The sequence below is a fragment of the Drosophila rhopaloa genome, unplaced genomic scaffold (genome assembly GCF_018152115.1).
Source record: "Drosophila rhopaloa isolate 14029-0021.01 unplaced genomic scaffold, ASM1815211v1 contig_163, whole genome shotgun sequence".
Lineage (NCBI taxonomy): Eukaryota > Metazoa > Arthropoda > Insecta > Diptera > Drosophilidae > Drosophila > Drosophila rhopaloa.
This window is the reverse complement of record NW_025335043.1, coordinates 8,121,931-8,131,253: the sequence shown is the minus strand read 5'-3', so window position 1 is coordinate 8,131,253 and position 9,323 is coordinate 8,121,931. Positions and strand designations below refer to the sequence as shown.

The 9,323-nt window shown below is 38.6% G+C and overlaps 1 protein-coding gene across 5 annotated transcripts in view; it reads left to right on the top strand.

Moving 5' to 3' along the window:
- Positions 1-226: 226 nt before the first annotated feature.
- The window catches only part of LOC108044372 (talin-2), a 30,886-nt gene continuing 21,789 nt past the window's right edge, over positions 227-9,323 (top strand). For 4 of the 5 annotated variants that reach the window (XR_006417492.1, XM_044458071.1, XM_044458068.1 and 1 more), the window contains exon 1: positions 227-331. The gene's annotated coding sequence lies outside the window, so the exon portion shown is untranslated. Of the gene's footprint in view, positions 332-2,064; positions 2,245-9,323 lie in introns of those variants that run through there. The other variant, XM_044458069.1, reaches the window with a different exon arrangement.

Here is a 9,323-nt window from a genome sequence, read left to right as displayed (position 1 = left end):
CAGCCTTAGGGTGACCCTAAAGTAAACAGCCTGATGTTAGCTTAAGAGCTCTTCATACAGAGTCCTTTGCGGTTGATGTGTAGTTTTTAAACATGTTTTTAATAAGAAACAATACCATTTTAATATATTATTTAACATTTGTTATAACTTCGAGTTATTTTTAAATAAAATGCACTAACGCCAGCCCCCACCGATAGTCGCCTAAATGTATCGATTGGTGCGCGACGAACGGTCACACTGTCCTATCTACGACGAATTTATTGTAAAGTGTTTTTATAGTTTTATTTACTCGGTTTTAGCACTTTTTACGCCCTTTTCGCCGTGTGTTTCTGTAAGTCAACCAATGTTTAGTACTTGAAGAGTGAAAATCTGCCAAGAGTGACTTTCCCAGGGCGGGAAAAGCGGGTAAACAGAGCAAGTTGAAATTCAGCTGCGGCCTGGCCAACAAGAATCGGCTGGTTCGGTTCGGTCGCATATTTTGTTGTTGCCGCCTAGTGGGTGCTCCACCGGGGTGGAGTCATCATCCCCCCAGTACGTAACGTAACCCCTCTTTCCCCACCGGATTTTGGTTCACCCCGCAGCACATTTGTTGTGATGGTCACGCGAATTCCGCCCTTTTGGCCAAGTTTTTGTTGTGCTCAACTCGTATAAAAAAAAAGGGAACGCCCGCATTTGTATGTTTGTTTGTATGTTTCGCCGACGTTTTATGCTAATTAAAGTGCAACTTTTTTTTAGCCAAAGCTGCGAATATAATTCAATTAACGAGGGTCCAACTGCGACTGCGGCGCATTATCAGCCCAGCAGTTGGTTTGGTTTGACGGCTTTATCGGAGTTGATTGAACAGCTGGAGAGGGTGCAGTGGGTATAGGGTACATAATACATTCCAACCGAGATAAGATAACCCTGGTTGAAGAGTCGGAATCGCGGGATTCGCAAATTGCCTTCAATTCTCAACTTAATTGTGAAGTTAACTCTGCAACCCCCGAAGATCTGAGGACAGAGAGACTCGTGCTGACATCCCGCTGGCTCTGGTAAAAAGATTTCACTCTTCCCGGGCACAGCCAGCCCCTCAATTGCGTCGATAATTGGGCCTAATTGAAGTCAACAGGCCATTCCGTTCCTTTTGTTTAAGCAGTTTATAATAAAAGGGTAGAATAACTTATATTCCCTAACACCAGCTTCCTTAACCAAAAATCTGAATTTGATAATCGCATTCAAGAAATTCTGGAGATTACACTTACAAGTGTATTGCGATACATCATTTTTTGAGTTGGTAAATATTTTAAGTTAAAGAACCTTGAATAGAATGCGTTTCAAATGTAAGGTAGTTCTTTTATAGTCTCTTAAGTAAATTATATACCCAACATTGTCTTTGTTTAAAATCGATCTTTAGATTATACATTTTTTAAATTTGATTGATTGATTTTAACGATTTCTATTTTAATAATCAATCAAAATTTCACTAATTTGGACAAGCGAAAAGTATCTTTAATATGAATCTTTGTTAGAAGATTTTATGCAGGGAATCGCTAGAATACTTAAGAGTCATTTGGAAAGTTTAATTAAATTATTAATAACAAATGTGTGTCACTCAAATAAGTGTTTGATAAAGGCATAACAAAACGTCATTACATTGTTGAATCAAGTAAACAATAATACAACGCCTCTTTTTATTATTATTGCAAAATAGGCTCATTTCCCAAGCCCTTGGATTGTAGTAGCTCTTCATAGTTGGTCGGCGTAATGCGTTTTACGTAGAATTCCCGAAGTGACTAAGCTCACTTCCACTTCCCCTTTGGTTAGTTGTGAGAGGAAAGAAAGAGCCAAAAGTTGGGCCCAAAGATTAGTCACCACTGGCACGGGTCCATCACCTTGTAGCATGGTTCCCTGGCCACCTCCTCCTCATCCGCCTGCTCTCCCTTTTGCTGGCACCTTTTGTTTTGTTTACATTTGCAGACGACGATCAGGAGAATCGGAAGAGAGCCTAGCAGGTGGCTCTCTTCGCGGCTCTCCCAACTGTTGCTCATGTTTCTCATATTTCCCATGGAACCACTCGCTTCTACAAAATGCTCATTCGAGTTTCGTCCGCCGTCGGTGCCAAATCGTTCGATTGTGCCGCGCCCGATATCGTTATACAAATATATATATCTCCGACTCGTACATACATATATATTGCATATCGCACAAATCGTTCAAGTTCAAATATCAAAAGAGTTTCCAGCTTAATTGTGGGAAATAAAGAAGGTATATGAGTGCGCGAGTATAAGTGTGTGACATATGGTGTTATTTTTACCCATTCAGAGGGGAATATGTGCCAGAATTAAGCAAATCCATTGTGTAACCCGATTCAAACGTAAATCGTGCGTTACGCCTGCGCGGTGTGCGCCGAAACCCTCGGAAAACCCTATTCCACATTTCGGATTTTGATCATTCTATAAAACAAGCTGAAAATTACCTCATCGCTCTGCCGGCGCCTGCGTCGACGTCTGCTTTTTGATGTCTGCCCCTGACTTTACGCTAGTCCACAGAAAACAAATTGGGAATATTTTGGATCATAATAATACATATATCTTAAAATGCATATCTCTTAAAACGTGAGCTTGTGAGATTATTATAGATATCCCCTTTGGGTTGGAAAATGTCCAAGAATAGAATTGTCCAAAGATCAATGGCTATAATCATTTAATTTTGGTATTAAATGGAATATGACTTTCATATTTATATCTATAGTCGGGTTATTTAGATATAAAATAACAAGACTTCCAAATAGTAATTTTTATTAGTTAGTTGAATACAGAATTGTTTTGATTATTTTATGAATATATTGTAATGATATAAAGTTAAAAATGGAATTCCTCACTGTGTACGCTAAACAGACACAGATATTTCATTCTAAATTTCTCGTTTGCCTAGCAGCTGGCTGGCCTCCCACTCCCCTCCCTCATAAATACGATTTATCTTTAAGATACACATACGCTTTAATTTGTTTTGTATCTCTAAGTAGATTTATTGTTTTTGCGCTCTTTCCGTTCTCTTCTTTATATTTAAATATGCCTCGTTTTTCGGTGCTTTGTCATAATTTCTCTTTCTTGTGTGCTTTTTTCAACACATTTTTTGTTCGATTGTTTAGCGAATTTCGCCGTCGCTCTATTTTGTGGGCGTATATTGTATTATTTATTCATTATCTTAAAATGTCAATGCGTTCGTTTGAAGCTGTTGTTATTTTCAGCCTCTCTCTTTCGAGCATTTCGACCTTATTAGTGGGCATTGGTTTTGGAATGCCCGCCACATAAACACGCTTCGGAAACATAAAGAAATCGAGATCGGAGCTCATTTTCACTTCATGCCACTGTGTGGGCAGTGCATCGGCTCCACATCCACCAAATATTTCGGACGTGGACGTGGGGACGCTTTGCATCCGCTAAACCAAAGGTACACTTAACCAACTTTAAGGCCTAAAAGCCATTAATTCTGGTTCAGTTAGCATAAAAGTGGTAGCTAAATTAAATTTTTTTTATGAAATCGTAAGCTCTGTTACTTAAAAAATCTTTTATTCCCAACTAAATTGATATTTTTTATTAAGCGAGAGCTTTAACCATTTTTAGTTTACAGAGTTTATTTTTTGTATTCCTCTGTCACATTCTCTATCAAAATAAATACATCTACACACTTATTAGATAAGGTTTTTGGTATGTTAGACTTCTTAAACAAGAAAAAGTAATGGAGTGTTCTACTTTTACCATCTTATCTCCAATTCGATTTCCTCCAATTCTCTGAACTCAAGATACATATACCTTTTTTTTAGTGAAGAAAGTAAGTCTCAATGTATAAAGAAGTTTAACATTAATATTATCGGAAAAATAGTACCCTAAATTTGTTGAGTGATTGTCGGGTCTTTAAAGTGTTATAGTCTGGTGCTGCGTGTACATTCGGTTTTGATAGAGCAGCAATTCATTGAGTAAACTGATTTGTAACTCGGTCACTGGTGGAACGCTGGTGGGCAGCAGCTTGTGTTGCCCATTTTGGGGCACGTTTCGATTGCCGCTGCTGCCAGACAAGTGACTGCATTTTCCACTTGTATCTGCTTGGCTTTTTTATGGTTTTGCATACTTTTTGTTCGCTGTTTTATTAATTGAGCTGTATTCATTAATTCGCTTTGCTTTGGGCGAGACGAGAGACTGAGTGCAAAGGTCTTCCAATGAGCGCTTGCCATACAACTTTCGAAAGAGAGATTGATGTTCCGGGGATGTTTTCGCATCGAGGATTATTTCATATTTTTGGGATTAATTAAATTTTATTTGTCAGGCGTTAAATGGGAAGTTTATGATTGGTTCAAAATTTGAAAAGTCACTGAAAGGGCACCAAGATTCCAGTGAAGTTAATCAAAAAAGAACTTTCCAAATGCATCAAAGAGTACCATTTAATACTCATTCATTCGTGTTACCTTTGATTTATTTCGATTTTCCAGTCATTTGTTTACTGCATGTTTCAGGCTTAATTAAAGCAAATTAAGCCACCCGGCCAATTGGTTACAATATCAAAATTCAACGCCCTAAACAACTGGCGGCAACCAAAAGAACACAAGCAAAACGAACAGCGTAATAACAATTAAAAATAAAAATAACAACTGGTGTGTGCGCTCTATTTTTTAAACGCCTCAGCATTTTCAATGGTTTTGTATTGCACTTCAGATATATGGATGCACACATGCTGAATATACATAGGCTATATATAGATACACTGAGAAAACATATTATTCGTTGATTTTAAAGTGTATGCCTTTAATGTGTTTTTTAGTGCTTTGAGGTCAACACTAATTTTATTTATTAAACGAAACTTTAATATGGTATTCTAAGATTTCATTGGAAGTTCTTGGCTCAAAATATTTAACAAATCTAAGCAGTTATGCGCTCTTTTCTACTGATGGCGTATTAAACGTTGTTAAAAGATACTTGTGAAGAGTAAATCTTTTATTTTCTTCTCTGTACAACAGACACAACTACTTGGGCTCATGTGAGTTTATGTGGGTTTAATGCTGCCGCACACATGTTTCGCTTTTGCACCGGACCCGAATCAAACAGCCGAAATGCTAAATAAACAAAATGGGCCACAACTCAGAACTCGTTGAAGATTCCATATTGAGTTCGATTGGCCGCCCCGTATTGTGGAATAGTTTATTGTTTTGGAATGTTTCTTAATTACGCGGAACTCAAGTGGCGGAGGTGGAAGCAAAGACCAGAAACGACCATCTGAATCGGAATTTCGAGCATTTCCTTCTCGTTTCGATTCAACTCGATTCGCATTCCCTTTTTGCACGCACACTCATCGTTGAGTCATTAAAAGTCGGGTGGAGAGCGAGGACCCCTTGTTTACTATTAATGCTGATAAAGAATATGCATTCGCTTCTAAAAATAACCTGGAAGTATTTATTCGCATTTGTTGTCTGCCTTCGGCGGCATGACTTTTATTGTCACCATGTTTGTATGCAAACAAACGCATGCGAAGATTTATGCAAAAATTAATTTTCCCTATCGACTACCGAACTCGGCGAGAGGACGTTTCATTTTATTTGTTTCGTTTATCGTCGATGGTGGTGGGTTGGGCACCTCCGATCAGTTTGTCGTCTCCTCTCCTATATGTATATATATATATATCGCTGTGGGTGTCGTAAATCCCTGGTTGATTACGTCAGTAATTCATTGGCGCTTTTCTGCTTTCGGACTTGTTTGTTTGAGGGCCGAGTGAACACGCATTTGGGCACTTCATCAATCTGTCAGTCCATCAGCGAAACGATTCGATGCGGTCAGTCGATAAGTCAGCTTTAGCATTCCCATTGCAACGGGTTGCGGTTTGTCACACCCCCGAATTCCCGCAGAGTGGTTTCATAATGGAAAATAGCTGGGAATCTTGTGGATTTTGATTTTATAGCTTTAAAGCGCCAAGGGAAACGCTTAAAACTGCTTTCCAATTTCTATAACTCTAGCCATTAGACACAAAAACAAGAAATTTTTAATTGGCTTTTGAATAAATATACAAAAATTGCTTCTAATCGGTTTATTAAAATGTTTATGGGTATATTCCATAGCAATTTCAGCACCCAATTTAATTACTTTTTTCTAGTAAGCACAACCATTAAAAATTTGTTTAGATCCGTTGCTTAAAATCCCTATATTTGTGGTTTTCTAAAGAGAATCTCGCAAAGAGATATTTATGACTTAGTTTCATTTGGTTTGCAATAATTTCTTAGGACCTTGGAAATTAAGAAGTTTGTCCGTCTTTAGCCCCCCATTTCATGCATTCCTTTCCCGATTTGATTATCTCTCCTCTGAATGTCTCCCCTTTTTCCCGAGATTGTCGTGTCCATCGGCAGTTATCGCTAGGCTTGGCCTTGCCTCGCAATTTATTTCCATTTGGCTGGGGGATTGGGTGCCTCTTTTAATCAATGGAACTGCTTTGTGTGTCGCCAGTGTCAGTGAGTGAGTGTGAAAATAAAATTTCATTTCTTATTCGGCTTATGGATGCATTGGCATTCGAGTGCTGCCCCTCAAAGTCAACCCAACCCAGCTGCAGTTCCCTCTCGCAGGGATGCCCCTTACTATTTGTTATATCGCTATATATAAATACGCACATATAAATTGGTGTATATGTTGTGTGGCACTGTCGCTTTTGGCACTCACTTGTGCGAAAATCCATTGGAGCCCGTCTGGCGGGAGCCTAATTTTTTGCCGTCTCCGATTGACGATGTCCGATGTGGATGAGGGGCAGAGAACGAAGAGGAGGAGGCGGAGGTGGCCACCAGAGAGGGTGACTCAAAGGAGGGGTTCCTTCTTAAGTGGGCAGGCAATGGCATGGGAATGGAACTTGGCATCCAATCATAAAATTGCTTGGCAATGTCTTTCGTATGTAGATGGTGTAGTAAACGTTGAGAAAAGGAAGGAAGGAAGCTAAGGCAATCCATGTTGGCAGGAAATGTGAAATTTCTTGGGGGGAATATACACTGGAGTCCATAAATGTGCTGACAGGCAATTATTAAAATAAATCTTAAAATAAATCTTAAGTTAAAAATCCACGACCAATTTACATAAAATTATATTATTTTTGTAAAGCATAATTTTACTTGAAACTCTTTTTCATTTAAAAAATGCCAAACAAATATGTTTTTATTTGGTATGACGCAGTTTTCTCTGATTTTCAAACGCCTCATATAAAAATTCGAGTACTTTAAGTTTATCATGAAATTTGGTATGTACACAAGACTTGATTTCAAAGCAGAGTTTTGTTTCCGTTCGAAAGATCTCTACCGAAGGCTTTTCTGTATAACATTTTATTGAGTTTAAAATCTTAAAAAAACGTAGTCCCATAGCAGATATTTAAAAAATTCAAATATGGAAAATAAAAATCTACGAGTATTTGCACTCAACTGCACTTGACTGCCCGTTCCCAAATGTATGCTCCTTTACTAAACAAACGAGAATATAAGCTCTCAACCAGCTTTGTTCATGGATGAGATTGGGTATCATAAGCTCAGCTAATTACAAGCACGCTCCTTAAAGGATTGTAATTAGAACATTGATCCTTATCACTTTGGTTGACATAATTTGGCCACATTATGATGTGCCACCACCTTGATGATAATTGAAAATTACAGGGCCATAGAGACCTTTCAGTCAACCCGATCCCATCACATTCATCCACTTGCTGCAGCCTCCCCCTTTTGACGTCACTTTTGTGGTCGTCGATTCATTCGATTTGATTTGTTTGTTTGCCTATCCCACCCACCCATCCATCCATCCATCCTGGGATCTCCATCCATCCTTCGGCCGTTTGTTCGTTTGTTTATTTGTGTATTTTGTTACTTTTAATGCATCTTTTATCTGGATTTTGCCATCAACATTGGCTGCCCATTGTTGTTGCTGGCGATGCTGATAGCGATACACAAATTTGAGCCCCATTGTTGGCCACATTGCTCATTGCGGAGTTGCCACGGCGACGATGTCTTGTTTACTCAAATTACAGCCTCAGTCAGGGGTTATCCGAGGTGCATATATAGTCTGTATGTCAAATCTGCCAAGATGACCCCTGTTGTGAGTTTGAAAGCACTGGGTGCGGGCCTTGCTTTTTATCTGGCTACTCAACTTTGCTACTTTTCCTTGGGGAAAATTTCCAAAATCAAATGAAGCCCATGGAGAATATTATTTCAACCAAAAAGTGTTTATTGGCGATCATTTGAGTAAAGTTGAATGACCCAAGCAGATAAAAGGAAACGAAAGAACGTGACTGCTGTTTATAAGTGCTGAAAATGTAAACGAAAACAAGTTGAATGTGCAAAATCGCCAAATAAACATTATTACTCTTACGTTTGTGGGCATTGTGTATCATGTCTGCGATTTTCATTGCATTTGTATAACAAAGAAGATCTGAGTTATTTTTTAAATATATTAATCATTCAGATTTTTAAGTTTATTTGGTTTTCTTTTTACATATTGCTTGCATTGTTTTTAAACCATCTTTTGTCGATTGACTTTATCTTCAGACTTAAAGATGAAATCAATGAAATTTATTAAAAATATCAACCAAAAATCTCATTTCCTTTGAATTCTAGCTTGTTTTTTAACTTTGGTTAGCACACTTTCCCCTTTACAGCTTAACAATAATACAAACAAATGCTTTAGTCGTACATAATCTGAGTTCGCAGAAGAAGAAATATAATTTTTCAGGGAACAACTATGTTAAAACTAAGTACCTTGCGGCTGGCGTAATTGCACTCATTAAACCGTTTTCAGTACCTTGTCACTGGATCGTGACACATTTGTTTAACTACCTTTTTTCGCTGACCGCCAGACAATTTCCGCTGACATGAAAAGTGAAATAAAAGTTTTTGCATGAGTCGTTTGATGCTGCTGTTACATTACTCAAGCGCAACTAATAATCAAGCGAGTCGCCGGTGGGGATCGCTCTGGCCATCTGTTGGACCTCTAAACTAGCCCAGTGTAGTACACAAAAATTGAAATTTCTATAAATTCAGCTATGAGTCAGGGAATGAGCAAAAAATAAGCAAATGAATGAGCCAAGAGCAGCATCATCATCAGCGTCGCCATCATCGCCAAGTACAGTGAAAGCTCTGCAGGGGGACTATTTCATTGGATTAAAGATCTGTGTTGTAGGTGATCGCCTGGGACTGAATTGACGCTGTGATAGTCGGATTCTTGGGAACCTCGGCCTCTCCGCTTAGGTGGCAGTGTTCTATTTCCAGTCTTGCATGGAAATCGTGCCACAACTTTGGTCAGGGGGCAACTACGATCCGTGTGGATTGCCTTTCTTCA